Source organism: Pristiophorus japonicus, chromosome 7 (assembly GCF_044704955.1).
Source record: "Pristiophorus japonicus isolate sPriJap1 chromosome 7, sPriJap1.hap1, whole genome shotgun sequence".
Taxonomy (NCBI): domain Eukaryota; kingdom Metazoa; phylum Chordata; class Chondrichthyes; family Pristiophoridae; genus Pristiophorus; species Pristiophorus japonicus.
This window is the reverse complement of record NC_091983.1, coordinates 25,674,754-25,692,180: the sequence shown is the minus strand read 5'-3', so window position 1 is coordinate 25,692,180 and position 17,427 is coordinate 25,674,754. Positions and strand designations below refer to the sequence as shown.

At 46.6% G+C, this 17,427-nt stretch overlaps 1 protein-coding gene across 1 annotated transcript in view; it reads left to right on the top strand.

Annotated features, from left to right (window-relative positions):
* Nucleotides 1–17,427, top strand: part of LOC139266571 (isoaspartyl peptidase/L-asparaginase) — a 677,377-nt gene that overhangs the window by 239,021 nt on the left and 420,929 nt on the right.

Here is a 17,427-nt window from a genome sequence, read left to right as displayed (position 1 = left end):
CTGAACCCTCTCCTCTTGTTGTTGTTGAACCCTCACCTCTTGTTGTTGTTGGACCCTCTCCTCTTGTTGTTGTTGAATCCTCTCCTCTTGTTGTTGCTGAACCCTCTCCTCTTGTTGTTGCTGAACCCTCTCCTCTTGTTGTTGTTGAACCCTCTCCTCTTGTTGTTGCTGAACCCTCTCCTCTTGTTGTTGCTGAACCCTCTCCTCTTGTTGTTGTTGGACTCTCTCCTCTTGTTGTTGTTGGACCCTCTCCTCTTGTTGTTAATGAACTCTCTCCTCTTGTTGTTGTTGAACCCTCTCCTCTTGGTGTTGCTGAACCCTCTCCTCTTGTTGTTGTTGGAACCTCTGCTCTTGTTGTTATTGGACTCTCTCCTCTTGTTGTTGTTGGACCCTCTCCTCTTGTTGTTGTTTAACCCTCTCCTCTTGTTGTTGTTGAACCCTCTCCTCTTGTTGTTGTTGGACCCTCTCCTCTTGTTGTTGTTGTACCCTCTCCTCTTGTTGTTAATGAACTCTCTCCTCTTGTTGTTGTTGAACCCTCTCCTCTTGTTGTTGCTGAACCCTCTCCTCTTGTTGTTGTTGGACCCTCTGCTCTTGTTGTTATTGGACTCTCTCCTCTTGTTGTTGTTGGACCCTCTCCTCTTGTTGTTGTTGAACCCTCTCCTCTTGTTGATGCTAAACCCTCTCCTCTTGTTGTTGTTGGACCCTCTGCTCTTGTTGTTATTGGACTCTCTCCTCTTGTTGTTGTTTAACCCTCTCCTCTTGTTGTTGTTGAACCCACTCCTCTTGTTGTTGTTGGACCCTCTCCTCTTGTTGTTGTTGTAACCTCTCCTCTTGTTGTTGTTGTACCCTCTACTCTTTTTGTTATTGGACCCCCTCCTCTTGTTGTTGTTGAACCCTCTCCTCTTGTTGTTGTTTCACCCTCTCCTCTTGTTGTTGTTGAACCCTCTCCTCTTGTTGTTGTTGAACCCTCTCCTCTTGTTGTTGTTGACCCCTCTCCTCTTGTTGTTGTTGAATCCTCTCCTCTTGTTATTGGACCCTCTCCTCTTGTTGTTGTTGAACCCTCTCCTCTTGTTGTTGTTGAACCCTCTCCTCTTGTTGTTGTTGAATCCTCTCCTCTTTTTGTTGTTGGACCCTCTCCCCTTGTTGCCTTTGAACCCTCTCCTCTTGTTGTTGTTGAACCCTCTCCTCTTCTTGTTGTTGTACCCTCTCCCCTTGTTGTCTTTGAACCCTCTCCTCATGTTGTCATTAAACCCTCTCCTCTTGTTGTTGTTGGCCCCTCTCCTCTTGTTGATGGACCCTCTCCTCTTGTTGTCATTGGACTCTCTGCTCTTGTTGTCGTTGGTCCCTCTCTTCTTGTTGTTGTTGGACCCTCCCCTCTTGCTGTTGTTGAACCCTCTCCTCTTGTTGTTGATCCCTCTCCTCTTGTTGTTGTTGAACCCTCTCCTCTTGTTGTTTTGAACGCTCTCCTTTTATTGTTGTTGGACCCTCTCCTCTTGTTGTTGTTGGACACTCTCCTCTTGTTGTTGTTGAATCCTCTACTCTTGTTGTTGCTGAACCCTCTCCTCTTGTTGTTGTTGGACCCTCTCCTCTTGTTGTTGTTGGACTCTCTCCTCTTGTTGTTGTTGGACCCTCTCCTCTTGTTGTTGTTGAACCCTCTCCTCTTGTTGATGCTGAACCCTCACCTCTTGTTGTTGTTGGACCCTCTGCTCTTGTTGTTATTGGACTCTCTCCTCTTGTTGTTGTTTAACCCTCTCCTCTTGTTGTTGTTGAACCCTCTCCTCTTGTTGTTGTTGGACCCTCTCCTCTTGTTGTTGTTGTACCCTCTCCTCTTGTTGTTGTTGTACCCTCTCCTCTTTTTGTTATTGGACCCCCTCCTCTTGTTGTTGTTGAATCCTCTCCTCTTGTTGTTGCTAAACCCTCTCCCCTTGTTGTTGCTGAACCCTCTCCTCTTGTTGTTGTTGAACCCTCTCCTCTTGTTGTTGCTGAACCCTCTCCTCTTGTTGTTGCTGAACCCTCTCCTCTTGTTGTTGTTGAACCCTCACCTCTCGTTGTTGTTGGACCCTCTCCTCTTGTTGTTGCTGAACCCTCTCCTCTTGTTGTTGTTGAACCCTCTCCTCTTGTTGTTGCTGAACCCTCTCCTCTTGTTGTTGCTGAACCCTCTCCTCTTGTGGTTGTTGGACTCTCTCCTCTTGTTGTTGTTGGACCCTCTCCTCTTGTTGTTAATGAACTCTCTCCTCTTGTTGTTGTTGAACCCTCTCCTCATGTTGTTATTGGACCCTTTCCTCTTGTTGTTGTTGAACCCTCTCCTCTTGTTGTTGCTGAACCCTCTCCTCTTGTTGTTGTTGAATCCTCTCCTCTTGTTGTTGCTGAACCCTCTCCTCTTGTTGTTGCTGAACCCTCTCCTCTTGTTGTTGTTGAACCCTCTCCTCTTGTTGTTGCTGAACCCTCTCCTCTTGTTGTTGTTGGACCCTCTCCTCTTGTTGTTAATGAACTCTCTCCTCTTGTTGTTGTTGAACCCTCGCCTCTTGTTGTTGTTGAACCCTCGCCTCCTGTTGTTGTTGTTGAACCCTCGCCTCTTGTTGTTGTTGAACCCTCGCCTCTTGTTGTTGTTGAACCCTCTCCTCTTGTTGTTGAACCCTCGCCTCTTGTTGTTGTTGAACCCTCTCCTCTTGTTGCTGAATCCTCTCCTCTTGTTGTTGTTGGACCCTCTCCCCTTGTTGCCTTTGAACCCTCTCCTCTTGTTGTTGTTGAACCCTCTCCTCTTGTTGTTGTTGTACCCTCTCCCCTTGTTGTCGTTGAACCCTCTCCTTTTATTGTTGTTGGACCCTCTCCTCTTGTTGTAGTTGAACCCTCTCCTCTTGTTGTTGTTGAACGCTCTCCTCTTTTTGTTTTTGAACCCTCTCCTCTTGTTGTTGTTGGACCCTCCCTTATTGTTGACGTTGAACCCTCTCCTCTTGTTGTTGTTGGACCCTCTCCTCTTGTTGTCGTCGAACCCTCTCCTCTTGCTGTTGTTGGACCCTCTGCTCTTCTTGTCGTTGGACACTCTCCTCTTCTTGTTGTTGAATCCTCTCTTGTTATTGTTGGACTCTTCCTCTTGTTGTTGTTGAATCCTCTCCTCTTGTTGTTGAACCCTCTCCTCTTGTTGTTGTTGGACTCTCTCCTCTTGTTGTTGTTGGACCCTCTCCTCTTTTTGTTAATGAACTCTCTCCTCTTGTTGTTGTTGAACCCTCTCCTCTTGTTGTTATTGGACCCTCTCCTCTTGTTGTTGTTGAACCCTCTCCTCTTGTTGTTGCTGAACCCTCTCCTCTTGTTGTTGTTGAACACTCGCGTCTTGTTGTTGAACCCTCTCCTCTTGATGTTGCTGAACCCTCTCCTCTTGTTGATGCTGAACCCTCTCCTCTTGTTGTTGTTGGACCCTCTGCTCTTGTTGTTATTGGACTCTCTCCTCTTGTTGTTGTTGAACCCTCTCCTCTTGTTGTTGTTGGACCCTCTCCTCTTGTTGTTGTTGTACCCTCTCCTCTTGTTGTTGTTGTAACCTCTCCTCTTTTTGTTATTGGACCCCCTCCTCTTGTTGTTGTTGAACCCTCTCCTCTTGTTGTTGTTTCACCCTCTCCTCTTGTTGTTGTTGAACACTCTCCTCTTGTTGTTGTTGAACCCTCTCCTCTAGTTGTTGTTGAACCCTCTCATCTTGTTGTTGTTGAATCCTCTCCTCTTGTTGTTATTCGACCCTCTCCTCTTGTTGTTGTTGAATCCTCTCCTCTTGTTGTTGTTGAACCCTCTCCTCTTGTTGTTGTTGGACCCTCTCCCCTTGTTGCCTTTGAACCCTCTCCTCTTGTTGTTGTTGAACCCTCTCCTCTTGTTGTTCTTGTACCCTCTCCCCTTGTTGTCGTTGAACCCTCTCCTTTTATTGTTGTTGGACCCTCTCCTCTTGTTGTAGTTGAACCCTCTCCTCTTGTTGTTGTTGAACGCTCTCCTCTTGTTGTTTTTGAACCCTCTCCTCTTGTTGTTGTTGGACCCTCCCTTATTGTTGACGTTGAACCCTCTCCTCTTGTTGTTGTTGGACCCTCTCCTCTTGTTGTCGTCGAACCCTCTCCTCTTGCTGTTGTTGGACCCTCTGCTCTTCTTGTCGTTGGACACTCTCCTCTTCTTGTTGTTGAATCCTCTCCTCTTGTTATTGTTGGACTCTTCCTCTTGTTGTTGTTGAATCCTCTCCTCTTGTTGTTGAACCCTCTCCTCTTGTTGTTGTTGGACCCTTCCTCTTGTTGTTGTTGAATCCTCTCCTCTTGTTGTTGAACCCTCTCCTCTTGTTGTTGATGAACCCTCTCCACTTGTTGTTGAATCCTCTCCTCTTGTTGTAGTTGAACCCTCTCCTCATGTTGTTTTTGGAGCCTCTCCAATTGTTGTTGTTGAACCCACTCCTCTTGTTGTTGTTGGACCCTCTCCTCTTGTTAATGAAATCTCTCCTCTTGTTGTTGTTGAACCCTCACCTCTTGTTGTTGTTGAACCCTCGCCTCCTGTTGTTGTTGAACCCTCTCCTCTTGTTGATGCTGAAACCTCTCCTCTTGTTGTTGTTGGACCCTCTGCTCTTGTTGTTGTTTAACCCTCTCCTCTTGTTGTTGTTGGACCCTCTCCTCTTGTTGTTGTTGTACCCTATCCTCTTGTTGTTGTTGTACCCACTCCTCTTTTTGTTATTGGACCCCCTCCTCTTGTTGTTGTTTCACCCTCTCCTCTTGTTGTTGTTGAATCCTCTCCTCTTGTTGTTTTGAACGCTCTCCTTTTATTGTTGTTGGACCCTCTCCTCTTGTTGTTGTTGGACACTCTCCTCTTGTTGTTGTTGAATCCTCTACTCTTGTTGTTGCTGAACCCTCTCCTCTTGTTGTTGTTGGACCCTCTCCTCTTGTTGTTGTTGGACTCTCTCCTCTTGTTGTTGTTGGACCCTCTCCTCTTGTTGTTGTTGAACCCTCTCCACTTGTTGATGCTGAACCCTCACCTCTTGTTGTTGTTGGACCCTCTGCTCTTGTTGTTATTGGACTCTCTGCTCTTGTTGTTGTTTAACCCTCTCCTCTTGTTGTTGTTGGACCCTCTCCTCTTGTTGTTGTTGTACCCTCTCCTCTTGTTGTTGTTGTACCCTCTCCTCTTTTTGTTATTGGACCCCCTCCTCTTGTTGTTGTTGAATCCTCTCCTCTTGTTGTTGCTAAACCCTCTCCCCTTGTTGTTGCTGGACCCTCTCCTCTTGTTGTTGTTGAACCCTCTCCTCTTGTTGTTGCTGGACCCTCTCCTCTTGTTGTTGCTGAACCCTCTCCTCTTGTTTTTGTTGAACCCTCACCTCTCGTTGTTGTTGGACCCTCTCCTCTTGTTGTTGTTGAATCCTCTCCTCTTGTTGCTGAACCCTCTCCTCTTGTTGTTGCTGAACCCTCTCCTCTTGTTGTTGTTGAACCCTCTCCTCTTGTTGTTGCTGAACCCTCTCCTCTTTTTGTTGCTGAACCCTCTCCTCTTGTTGTTGTTGGACTCTCTCCTCTTGTTGTTGTTGGACCCTCTCCTCTTGTTGTTAATGAACTCTCTCCTCTTGTTGTTGTTGAACCCTCTCCTCATGTTGTTATTGGACCCTCTCCTCTTGTTGTTGTTGGACACTCTCCTCTTGTTGTTAATGAACTCTCTCCTCTTGTTGTTGTTGAACCCTCTCCTCATGTTGTTATTGGACCCTCTCCTCTTGTTGTTGATGAACCCTCTCCACTTGTTGTTGAACCCTCTCCTCTTGTTGTCGTTGAACCCTCTCCTCTTGTTGTTTTTGGAGCCTCTCCACTTGTTGTTGTTGAACCCACTCCTCTTGTTGTTGTTGGACCCTCTTCTCTTGTTGTTAATGAACTCTCTCCTCTTGTTGTTGTTGAACCCTTGCCTCTTGTTGTTGTTGAACCCTCTCCTCTTGTTGTTGTTGAACCCTCGCCTCTTGTTGTTGTTGGACCCTCTCCTCTTGTTGTTGTTGAATCTTCTCCTCTTGTTGTTGCTGAAACCTCTCCTCTTGTTGTTGCTGAACCCTCTCCTCTTGTTGTTGTTGAACCCTCTCGTCTTGTTGTTGCTGAACCCTCTCCTCTTGTTGTTGTTGAACCCTCACCTCTTGTTGTTGTTGGACCCTCTCCTCTTGTTGTTGTTGAATCCTCTCCTCTTGTTGTTGCTGAACCCTCTCCTCTTGTTGTTGCTGAACCCTCTCCTCTTGTTGTTGTTGAACCCTCTCCTCTTGTTGTTGCTGAACCCTCTCCTCTTGTTGTTGCTGAACCCTCTCCTCTTGTTGTTGTTGGACTCTCTCCTCTTGTTGTTGTTGGACCCTCTCCTCTTGTTGTTAATGAACTCTCTCCTCTTGTTGTTGTTGAACCCTCTCCTCTTGGTGTTGCTGAACCCTCTCCTCTTGTTGTTGTTGGAACCTCTGCTCTTGTTGTTATTGGACTCTCTCCTCTTGTTGTTGTTGGACCCTCTCCTCTTGTTGTTGTTTAACCCTCTCCTCTTGTTGTTGTTGAACCCTCTCCTCTTGTTGTTGTTGGACCCTCTCCTCTTGTTGTTGTTGTACCCTCTCCTCTTGTTGTTAATGAACTCTCTCCTCTTGTTGTTGTTGAACCCTCTCCTCTTGTTGTTGCTGAACCCTCTCCTCTTGTTGTTGTTGGACCCTCTGCTCTTGTTGTTATTGGACTCTCTCCTCTTGTTGTTGTTGGACCCTCTCCTCTTGTTGTTGTTGAACCCTCTCCTCTTGTTGATGCTAAACCCTCTCCTCTTGTTGTTGTTGGACCCTCTGCTCTTGTTGTTATTGGACTCTCTCCTCTTGTTGTTGTTTAACCCTCTCCTCTTGTTGTTGTTGAACCCACTCCTCTTGTTGTTGTTGGACCCTCTCCTCTTGTTGTTGTTGTAACCTCTCCTCTTATTGTTGTTGTACCCTCTCCTCTTTTTGTTATTGGACCCCCTCCTCTTGTTGTTGTTGAACCCTCTCCTCTTGTTGTTGTTTCACCCTCTCCTCTTGTTGTTGTTGAACCCTCTCCTCTTGTTGTTGTTGAACCCTCTCCTCTTGTTGTTGTTGACCCCTCTCCTCTTGTTGTTGTTGAATCCTCTCCTCTTGTTATTGGACCCTCTCCTCTTGTTGTTATTGAACCCTCTCCTCTTGTTGTTGTTGAACCCTCTCCTCTTGTTGTTGTTGAATCCTCTCCTCTTTTTGTTGTTGGACCCTCTCCCCTTGTTGCCTTTGAACCCTCTCCTCTTGTTGTTGTTGAACCCTCTCCTCTTCTTGTTGTTGTACCCTCTCCCCTTGTTGTCTTTGAACCCTCTCCTCATGTTGTCATTAAACCCTCTCCTCTTGTTGTTGTTGGCCCCTCTCCTCTTGTTGATGGACCCTCTCCTCTTGTTGTCATTGGACTCTCTGCTCTTGTTGTCGTTGGTCCCTCTCTTCTTGTTATTGTTGGACCCTCCCCTCTTGCTGTTGTTGAACCCTCTCCTCTTGTTGTTGATCCCTCTCCTCTTGTTGTTGTTGAACCCTCTCCTCTTGTTGTTTTGAACGCTCTCCTTTTATTGTTGTTGGACCCTCTCCTCTTGTTGTTGTTGGACACTCTCCTCTTGTTGTTGTTGAATCCTCTACTCTTGTTGTTGCTGAACCCTCTCCTCTTGTTGTTGTTGGACCCTCTCCTCTTGTTGTTGTTGGACTCTCTCCTCTTGTTGTTGTTGGACCCTCTCCTCTTGTTGTTGTTGAACCCTCTCCTCTTGTTGATGCTGAACCCTCACCTCTTGTTGTTGTTGGACCCTCTGCTCTTGTTGTTATTGGACTCTCTCCTCTTGTTGTTGTTTAACCCTCTCCTCTTGTTGTTGTTGAACCCTCTCCTCTTGTTGTTGTTGAACCCTCTCCTCTTGTTGTTGTTGTACCCTCTCCTCTTTTTGTTATTGGACCCCCTCCTCTTGTTGTTGTTGAATCCTCTCCTCTTGTTGTTGCTAAACCCTCTCCCCTTGTTGTTGCTGAACCCTCTCCTCTTGTTGTTGTTGAACCCTCTCCTCTTGTTGCTGAACGCTCTCCTTTTATTGTTGTTGGACCCTCTCCTCTTGTTGTTGTTGGACACTCTCCTCTTGTTGTTGTTGAATCCTCTACTCTTGTTGCTGCTGAACCCTCTCCTCTTGTTGTTGTTGGACCCTCTCCTCTTGTTGTTGTTGGACTCTCTCCTCTTGTTGTTGTTGGACCCTCTCCTCTTGTTGTTGTTGAACCCTCTCCACTTGTTGATGCTGAACCCTCACCTCTTGTTGTTGTTGGACCCTCTGCTCTTGTTGTTATTGGACTCTCTGCTCTTGTTGTTGTTTAACCCTCTCCTCTTGTTGTTGTTGAACCCTCTCCTCTTGTTGTTGTTGGACCCTCTCCTCTTGTTGTTGTTGTACCCTCTCCTCTTGTTGTTGTTGTACCCTCTCCTCTTTTTGTTATTGGACCCCCTCCTCTTGTTGTTGTTGAATCCTCTCCTCTTGTTGTTGCTAAACCCTCTCCCCTTGTTGTTGCTGGACCCTCTCCTCTTGTTGTTGTTGAACCCTCTCCTCTTGTTGTTGCTGGACCCTCTCCTCTTGTTGTTGCTGAACCCTCTCCTCTTGTTGTTGTTGAACCCTCACCTCTCGTTGTTGTTGGACCCTCTCCTCTTGTTGTTGTTGAATCCTCTCCTCTTGTTGTTGCTGAACCCTCTCCTCTTGTTGTTGCTGAACCCTCTCCTCTTGTTGTTGTTGAACCCTCTCCTCTTGTTGTTGCTGAACCCTCTCCTCTTTTTGTTGCTGAACCCTCTCCTCTTGTTGTTGTCGGACTCTCTCCTCTTGTTGTTGTTGGACCCCCTCCTCTTGTTGTTAATGAACTCTCTCCTCTTGTTGTTGTTGAACCCTCTCCTCATGTTGTTATTGGACCCTCTCCTCTTGTTGTTGTTGGACCCTCTCCTCTTGTTGTTAATGAACTCTCTCCTCTTGTTGTTGTTGAACCCTCTCCTCATGTTGTTATTGGACCCTCTCCTCTTGTTGTTGATGAACCCTCTCCACTTGTTGTTGAACCCTCTCCTCTTGTTGTCGTTGAACCCTCTCCTCTTGTTGTTTTTGGAGCCTCTCCACTTGTTGTTGTTGAACCCACTCCTCTTGTTGTTGTTGGACCCTCTTCTCTTGTTGTTAATGAACTCTCTCCTCTTGTTGTTGTTGAACCCTTGCCTCTTGTTGTTGTTGAACCCTCTCCTCTTGTTGTTGTTGAACCCTCGCCTCTTGTTGTTGTTGGACCCTCTCCTCTTGTTGTTGTTGAATCTTCTCCTCTTGTTGTTGCTGAAACCTCTCCTCTTGTTGTTGCTGAACCCTCTCCTCTTGTTGTTGTTGAACCCTCTCGTCTTGTTGTTGCTGAACCCTCTCCTCTTGTTGTTGTTGAACCCTCACCTCTTGTTGTTGTTGGACCCTCTCCTCTTGTTGTTGTTGAATCCTCTCCTCTTGTTGTTGCTGAACCCTCTCCTCTTGTTGTTGCTGAACCCTCTCCTCTTGTTGTTGTTGAACCCTCTCCTCTTGTTGTTGCTGAACCCTCTCCTCTTGTTGTTGCTGAACCCTCTCCTCTTGTTGTTGTTGGACTCTCTCCTCTTGTTGTTGTTGGACCCTCTCCTCTTGTTGTTAATGAACTCTCTCCTCTTGTTGTTGTTGAACCCTCTCCTCTTGGTGTTGCTGAACCCTCTCCTCTTGTTGTTGTTGGAACCTCTGCTCTTGTTGTTATTGGACTCTCTCCTCTTGTTGTTGTTGGACCCTCTCCTCTTGTTGTTGTTTAACCCTCTCCTCTTGTTGTTGTTGAACCCTCTCCTCTTGTTGTTGTTGGACCCTCTCCTCTTGTTGTTGTTGTACCCTCTCCTCTTGTTGTTAATGAACTCTCTCCTCTTGTTGTTGTTGAACCCTCTCCTCTTGTTGTTGCTGAACCCTCTCCTCTTGTTGTTGTTGGACCCTCTGCTCTTGTTGTTATTGGACTCTCTCCTCTTGTGTTGTTGGACCCTCTCCTCTTGTTGTTGTTGAACCCTCTCCTCTTGTTGATGCTAAACCCTCTCCTCTTGTTGTTGTTGGACCCTCTGCTCTTGTTGTTATTGGACTCTCTCCTCTTGTTGTTGTTTAACCCTCTCCTCTTGTTGTTGTTGAACCCACTCCTCTTGTTGTTGTTGGACCCTCTCCTCTTGTTGTTGTTGTAACCTCTCCTCTTGTTGTTGTTGTACCCTCTACTCTTTTTGTTATTGGACCCCCTCCTCTTGTTGTTGTTGAACCCTCTCCTCTTGTTGTTGTTTCACCCTCTCCTCTTGTTGTTGTTGAACCCTCTCCTCTTGTTGTTGTTGAACCCTCTCCTCTTGTTGTTGTTGACCCCTCTCCTCTTGTTGTTGTTGAATCCTCTCCTCTTGTTATTGGACCCTCTCCTCTTGTTGTTATTGAACCCTCTCCTCTTGTTGTTGTTGAACCCTCTCCTCTTGTTGTTGTTGAATCCTCTCCTCTTTTTGTTGTTGGACCCTCTCCCCTTGTTGCCTTTGAACCCTCTCCTCTTGTTGTTGTTGAACCCTCTCCTCTTCTTGTTGTTGTACCCTCTCCCCTTGTTGTCTTTGAACCCTCTCCTCATGTTGCCATTAAACCCTCTCCTCTTGTTGTTGTTGGCCCCTCTCCTCTTGTTGATGGACCCTCTCCTCTTGTTGTCATTGGACTCTCTGCTCTTGTTGTCGTTGGTCCCTCTCTTCTTGTTATTGTTGGACCCTCCCCTCTTGCTGTTGTTGAACCCTCTCCTCTTGTTGTTGATCCCTCTCCTCTTGTTGTTGTTGAACCCTCTCCTCTTGTTGTTTTGAACGCTCTCCTTTTATTGTTGTTGGACCCTCTCCTCTTGTTGTTGTTGGACACTCTCCTCTTGTTGTTGTTGAATCCTCTACTCTTGTTGTTGCTGAACCCTCTCCTCTTGTTGTTGTTGGACCCTCTCCTCTTGTTGTTGTTGGACTCTCTCCTCTTGTTGTTGTTGGACCCTCTCCTCTTGTTGTTGTTGAACCCTCTCCTCTTGTTGATGCTGAACCCTCACCTCTTGTTGTTGTTGGACCCTCTGCTCTTGTTGTTATTGGACTCTCTCCTCTTGTTGTTGTTTAACCCTCTCCTCTTGTTGTTGTTGAACCCTCTCCTCTTGTTGTTGTTGTACCCTCTCCTCTTGTTGTTGTTGTACCCTCTCCTATTTTTGTTATTGGACCCCCTCCTCTTGTTGTTGTTGAATCCTCTCCTCTTGTTGTTGCTAAACCCTCTCCCCTTGTTGTTGCTGAACCCTCTCCTCTTGTTGTTGTTGAACCCTCTCCTCTTGTTGTTGCTGAACCCTCTCCTCTTGTTGTTGCTGAACCCTCTCCTCTTGTTGTTGTTGAACCCTCACCTCTCGTTGTTGTTGGACCCTCTCCTCTTGTTGTTGCTGAACCCTCTCCTCTTGTTGTTGTTGAACCCTCTCCTCTTGTTGTTGCTGAACCCTCTCCTCTTGTTGTTGTTGGACCCTCTCCTCTTGTTGTTAATGAACCCTCTCCTCTTGTTGTTGTTGAACCCTCTCCTCTTGTTGTTGTTGGACCCTCTCCTCTTCTTGTTGTTGTACCCTCTCCTCTTGTTGTTGTTGTACCCTCTCCTCTTTTTGTTATTGGACCCCCTCCTCTTGTTGTTGTTGAATCCTCTCCTCTTGTTGTTGCTAAACCCTCTCCCCTTGTTGTTGCTGGACCCTCTCCTCTTGTTGTTGTTGAACCCTCTCCTCTTTTTGTTGCTGGACCCTCTCCTCTTGTTGTTGCTGAACCCTCTCCTCTTGTTGTTGTTGAACCCTCACCTCTCGTTGTTGTTGGACCCTCTCCTCTTGTTGTTGTTGAATCCTCTCCTCTTGTTGTTGCTGAACCCTCTCCTCTTGTTGTTGCTGAACCCTCTCCTCTTGTTGTTGTTGAACCCTCTCCTCTTGTTGTTGCTGAACCCTCTCCTCTTTTTGTTGCTGAACCCTCTCCTCTTGTTGTTGTTGGACTCTCTCCTCTTGTTGTTGTTGGACCCTCTCCTCTTGTTGTTAATGAACTCTCTCCTCTTGTTGTTGTTGAACCCTCTCCTCATGTTGTTATTGGACCCTCTCCTCTTGTTGTTGTTGAATCCTCTCCTCTTGTTGTTGCTGAACCCTCTCCTCTTGTTGTTGCTGAACCCTCTCCTCTTGTTGTTGTTGAACCCTCTCCTCTTGTTGTTGCTGAACCCTCTCCTCTTGTTGTTGCTGAACCCTCTCCTCTTGTTGTTGTTGGACTCTCTCCTCTTGTTGTTGTTGGACCCTCTCCTCTTGTTGTTAATGAACTCTCTCCTCTTGTTGTTGTTGAACCCTCTCCTCTTGGTGTTGCTGAACCCTCTCCTCTTGTTGTTGTTGGAACCTCTGCTCTTGTTGTTATTGGACTCTCTCCTCTTGTTGTTGTTGGACCCTCTCCTCTTGTTGTTGTTTAACCCTCTCCTCTTGTTGTTGTTGAACCCTCTCCTCTTGTTGTTGTTGGACCCTCTCCTCTTGTTGTTGTTGTACCCTCTCCTCTTGTTGTTAATGAACTCTCTCCTCTTGTTGTTGTTGAACCCTCTCCTCTTGTTGTTGCTGAACCCTCTCCTCTTGTTGTTGTTGGACCCTCTGCTCTTGTTGTTATTGGACTCTCTCCTCTTGTGTTGTTGGACCCTCTCCTCTTGTTGTTGTTGAACCCTCTCCTCTTGTTGATGCTAAACCCTCTCCTCTTGTTGTTGTTGGACCCTCTGCTCTTGTTGTTATTGGACTCTCTCCTCTTGTTGTTGTTTAACCCTCTCCTCTTGTTGTTGTTGAACCCACTCCTCTTGTTGTTGTTGGACCCTCTCCTCTTGTTGTTGTTGTAACCTCTCCTCTTGTTGTTGTTGTACCCTCTACTCTTTTTGTTATTGGACCCCCTCCTCTTGTTGTTGTTGAACCCTCTCCTCTTGTTGTTGTTTCACCCTCTCCTCTTGTTGTTGTTGAACCCTCTCCTCTTGTTGTTGTTGAACCCTCTCCTCTTGTTGTTGTTGACCCCTCTCCTCTTGTTGTTGTTGAATCCTCTCCTCTTGTTATTGGACCCTCTCCTCTTGTTGTTATTGAACCCTCTCCTCTTGTTGTTGTTGAACCCTCTCCTCTTGTTGTTGTTGAATCCTCTCCTCTTTTTGTTGTTGGACCCTCTCCCCTTGTTGCCTTTGAACCCTCTCCTCTTGTTGTTGTTGAACCCTCTCCTCTTCTTGTTGTTGTACCCTCTCCCCTTGTTGTCTTTGAACCCTCTCCTCATGTTGTCATTAAACCCTCTCCTCTTGTTGTTGTTGGCCCCTCTCCTCTTGTTGATGGACCCTCTCCTCTTGTTGTCATTGGACTCTCTGCTCTTGTTGTCGTTGGTCCCTCTCTTCTTGTTATTGTTGGACCCTCCCCTCTTGCTGTTGTTGAACCCTCTCCTCTTGTTGTTGATCCCTCTCCTCTTGTTGTTGTTGAACCCTCTCCTCTTGTTGTTTTGAACGCTCTCCTTTTATTGTTGTTGGACCCTCTCCTCTTGTTGTTGTTGGACACTCTCCTCTTGTTGTTGTTGAATCCTCTACTCTTGTTGTTGCTGAACCCTCTCCTCTTGTTGTTGTTGGACCCTCTCCTCTTGTTGTTGTTGGACTCTCTCCTCTTGTTGTTGTTGGACCCTCTCCTCTTGTTGTTGTTGAACCCTCTCCTCTTGTTGATGCTGAACCCTCACCTCTTGTTGTTGTTGGACCCTCTGCTCTTGTTGTTATTGGACTCTCTCCTCTTGTTGTTGTTTAACCCTCTCCTCTTGTTGTTGTTGAACCCTCTCCTCTTGTTGTTGTTGTACCCTCTCCTCTTGTTGTTGTTGTACCCTCTCCTCTTTTTGTTATTGGACCCCCTCCTCTTGTTGTTGTTGAATCCTCTCCTCTTGTTGTTGCTAAACCCTCTCCCCTTGTTGTTGCTGAACCCTCTCCTCTTGTTGTTGTTGAACCCTCTCCTCTTGTTGTTGCTGAACCCTCTCCTCTTGTTGTTGCTGAACCCTCTCCTCTTGTTGTTGTTGAACCCTCACCTCTCGTTGTTGTTGGACCCTCTCCTCTTGTTGTTGCTGAACCCTCTCCTCTTGTTGTTGTTGAACCCTCTCCTCTTGTTGTTGCTGAACCCTCTCCTCTTGTTGTTGTTGGACCCTCTCCTCTTGTTGTTAATGAACTCTCTCCTCTTGTTGTTGTTGAACCCTCTCCTCATGTTGTTATTGGACCCTCTCCTCTTGTTGTTGTTGAACCCTCTCCTCTTGTTGTTGCTGAACCCTCTCCTCTTGTTGTTGTTGAATCCTCTCCTCTTGTTGTTGCTGAACCCTCTCCTCTTGTTGTTGCTGAACCCTCTCCTCTTGTTGTTGTTGAACCCTCTCCTCTTGTTGTTGCTGAACCCTCTCCTCTTGTTGTTGTTGGACCCTCTCCTCTTGTTGTTAATGAACTCTCTCCTCTTGTTGTTGTTGAACCCTCGCCTCTTGTTGTTGTTGAACCCTCGCCTCCTGTTGTTGTTGTTGAACCCTCGCCTCTTGTTGTTGTTGAACCCTCGCCTCTTGTTGTTGTTGAACCCTCTCCTCTTGTTGTTGAACCCTCGCCTCTTGTTGTTGTTGAACCCTCTCCTCTTGTTGTTAATGAACTCTCTCCTCTTGTTGTTGTTGAACCCTCTCCTCTTGTTGTTATTGGACCCTCTCCTCTTGTTGTTGTTAAACCCTCTCCTCTTGTTGTTGCTGAACCCTCTCCTCTTGTTGTTGTTGGACCCTCCCATCTTGTTGACATTGAACCCTCTCCTCTTTTTGTTGTTGGACCCTCTCCTCTTGTTGTCGTCGAACCCTCTCCTCTTGCTGTTGTTGGACCCTCTGCTCTTCTTGTCGTTGGACACTCTCCTCTTGTTGTTGTTGAATCCTCTCCTCTTGTTGTTGAACCCTCTCCTCTTGTTGTCGTTGAACCCTCTCCTCTTGTTGTTTTTCGAGCCTCTCCACTTGTTGTTGTTGAACCCACTCCTCTTGTTCTTGTTGGACCCTCTTCTCTTGTTGTTAATGAACTCTCTCCTCTTGTTGTTGTTGAACCCTTGCATCTTGTTGTTGTTGAACCCTCTCCTCTTGTTGTTGTTGAACCCTCGCCTCTTGTTGTTGTTGGACCCTCTCCTCTTGTTGTTGTTGAATCTTCTCCTCTTGTTGTTGATAAACCCTGTCCTCTTGTTGTTGCTGAACCCTCTCCTCTTGTTGTTGTTGAACCCTCTCCTCTTGTTGTTGCTGAACCCTCTCCTCTTGTTGTTGCTGAACCCTCTCCTCTTGTTGTTGTTGAACCCTCACCTCTTGTTGTTGTTGGACCCTCTCCTCTTGTTGTTGTTGAATCCTCTCCTCTTGTTGTTAATGAACTCTCTCCTCTTGTTGTTGTTGAACCCTCTCCTCATGTTGTTATTGGACCCTCTCCTCTTGTTGTTGTTGAACCCTCTCCTCTTGTTGTTGCTGAACCCTCTCCTCTTGTTGTTGTTGAAACCTCGCCTCTTGTTGTTGTTGGACCCTCTCCTCTTGTTGTTAATGAACTCTCTCCTCTTGTTGTTGTTGAACCCTCTCCTCTTGGTGTTGCTGAACCCTCTCCTCTTGTTGTTGTTGGAACCTCTGCTCTTGTTGTTATTGGACTCTCTCCTCTTGTTGTTGTTGGACCCTCTCCTCTTGTTGTTGTTTAACCCTCTCCTCTTGTTGTTGTTGAACCCTCTCCTCTTGTTGTTGTTGTACCCTCTCCTCTTGTTGTTAATGAACTCTCTCCTCTTGTTGTTGTTGAACCCTCTCCTCTTGTTGTTGCTGAACCCTCTCCTCTTGTTGTTGTTGGACCCTCTGCTCTTGTTGTTATTGGACTCTCTCCTCTTGTTGTTGTTTCACCCTCTCCTCTTGTTGTTGTTGAACCCTCTCCTCTTGTTGTTGTTGAACCCTCTCCTCTTGTTGTTGTTGAACCCTCTCCTCTTGTTGTTGTTGAATCCTCTCCTCTTGTTATTGGACCCTCTCCTCTTGTTGTTGTTGAACCCTCTCCTCTTGTTGTTGTTGAACCCTCTCCTCTTGTTGTTGTTGTTGAATCCTCTCCTCTTGTTGTTGTTGGACCCTCTCCCCTTGTTGCCTTTGAACCCTCTCCTCTTGTTGTTGTTGAACCCTCTCCTCTTCTTGTTGTTGTACCCTCTCCCCTTGTTGTCTTTGAACCCTCTCCTCATGTTGTCGTTAAACCCTCTCCTCTTGTTGTTGTTGGCCCCTCTCCTCTTGTTGATGGACCCTCTCGTCTTGTTGTCATTGGACTCTCTGCTCTTGTTGTCGTTGGTCCCTCTCTTCTTGTTGTTGTTGGACCCTCCCCTCTTGCTGTTGTTGATCCCTCTCCTCTTGTTGTTGTTGAACCCTCGCCTCTTGTTGTTTTGAACGCTCTCCTTTTATTGTTGTTGGACCCTCTCCTCTTGTTGTTGTTGGACACTCTCCTCTTGTTGTTGTTGAATCCTCTACTCTTGTTGTTGCTGAACCCTCTCCTCTTGTTGTTGTTGTACCCTCTCCCCTTGTTGTCTTTGAACCCTCTCCTCATGTTGTCGTTAAACCCTCTCCTCTTGTTGTTTTTGGCCCCTCGCCTCTTGTTGTTGGACCCTCTCCTCTTGTTGTCATTGGACTCTCTGCTCTTGTTGTCGTTGGACCCTCTCTTCTCGTTGTTGTTGGACCCTCCCCTATTGCTGTTGTTGAACCCTCTCCTCTTGTTGTTGATCCCTCTCCTCTTGTTGTTGTTGAACCCTCTCCTCTTGTTGTTTTGAACGCTCTCCTTTTATTGTTGTTGGACCCTCTCCTCTTGTTGTTGTTGGACACTCTCCTCTTGTTGTTGTTGAATCCTCTACTCTTGTTGTTGCTGAACCCTCTCCTCTTGTTGTTGTTGGACCCTCTCCTCTTGTTGTTGTTGGACTCTCTCCTCTTGTTGTTGTTGGACCCTCTCCTCTTGTTGTTGTTGAACCCTCTCCACTTGTTGATGCTGAACCCTCACCTCTTGTTGTTGTTGGACCCTCTGCTCTTGTTGTTATTGGACTCTCTCCTCTTGTTGTTGTTTAACCCTCTCCTCTTGTTGTTGTTGAACCCTCTCCTCTTGTTGTTGTTGGACCCTCTCCTCTTGTTGTTGTTGTACCCTCTCCTCTTGTTGTTGTTGTACCCTCTCCTCTTTTTGTTATTGGACCCCCTCCTCTTGTTGTTGTTGAATCCTCTCCTCTTGTTGTTGCTAAACCCTCTCCCCTTGTTGTTGCTGAACCCTCTCCTCTTGTTGTTGTTGAACCCTCTCCTCTTGTTGTTGCTGGACCCTCTCCTCTTGTTGTTGCTGAACCCTCTCCTCTTGTTGTTGTTGAACCCTCACCTCTCGTTGTTGTTGGACCCTCTCCTCTTGTTGTTGTTG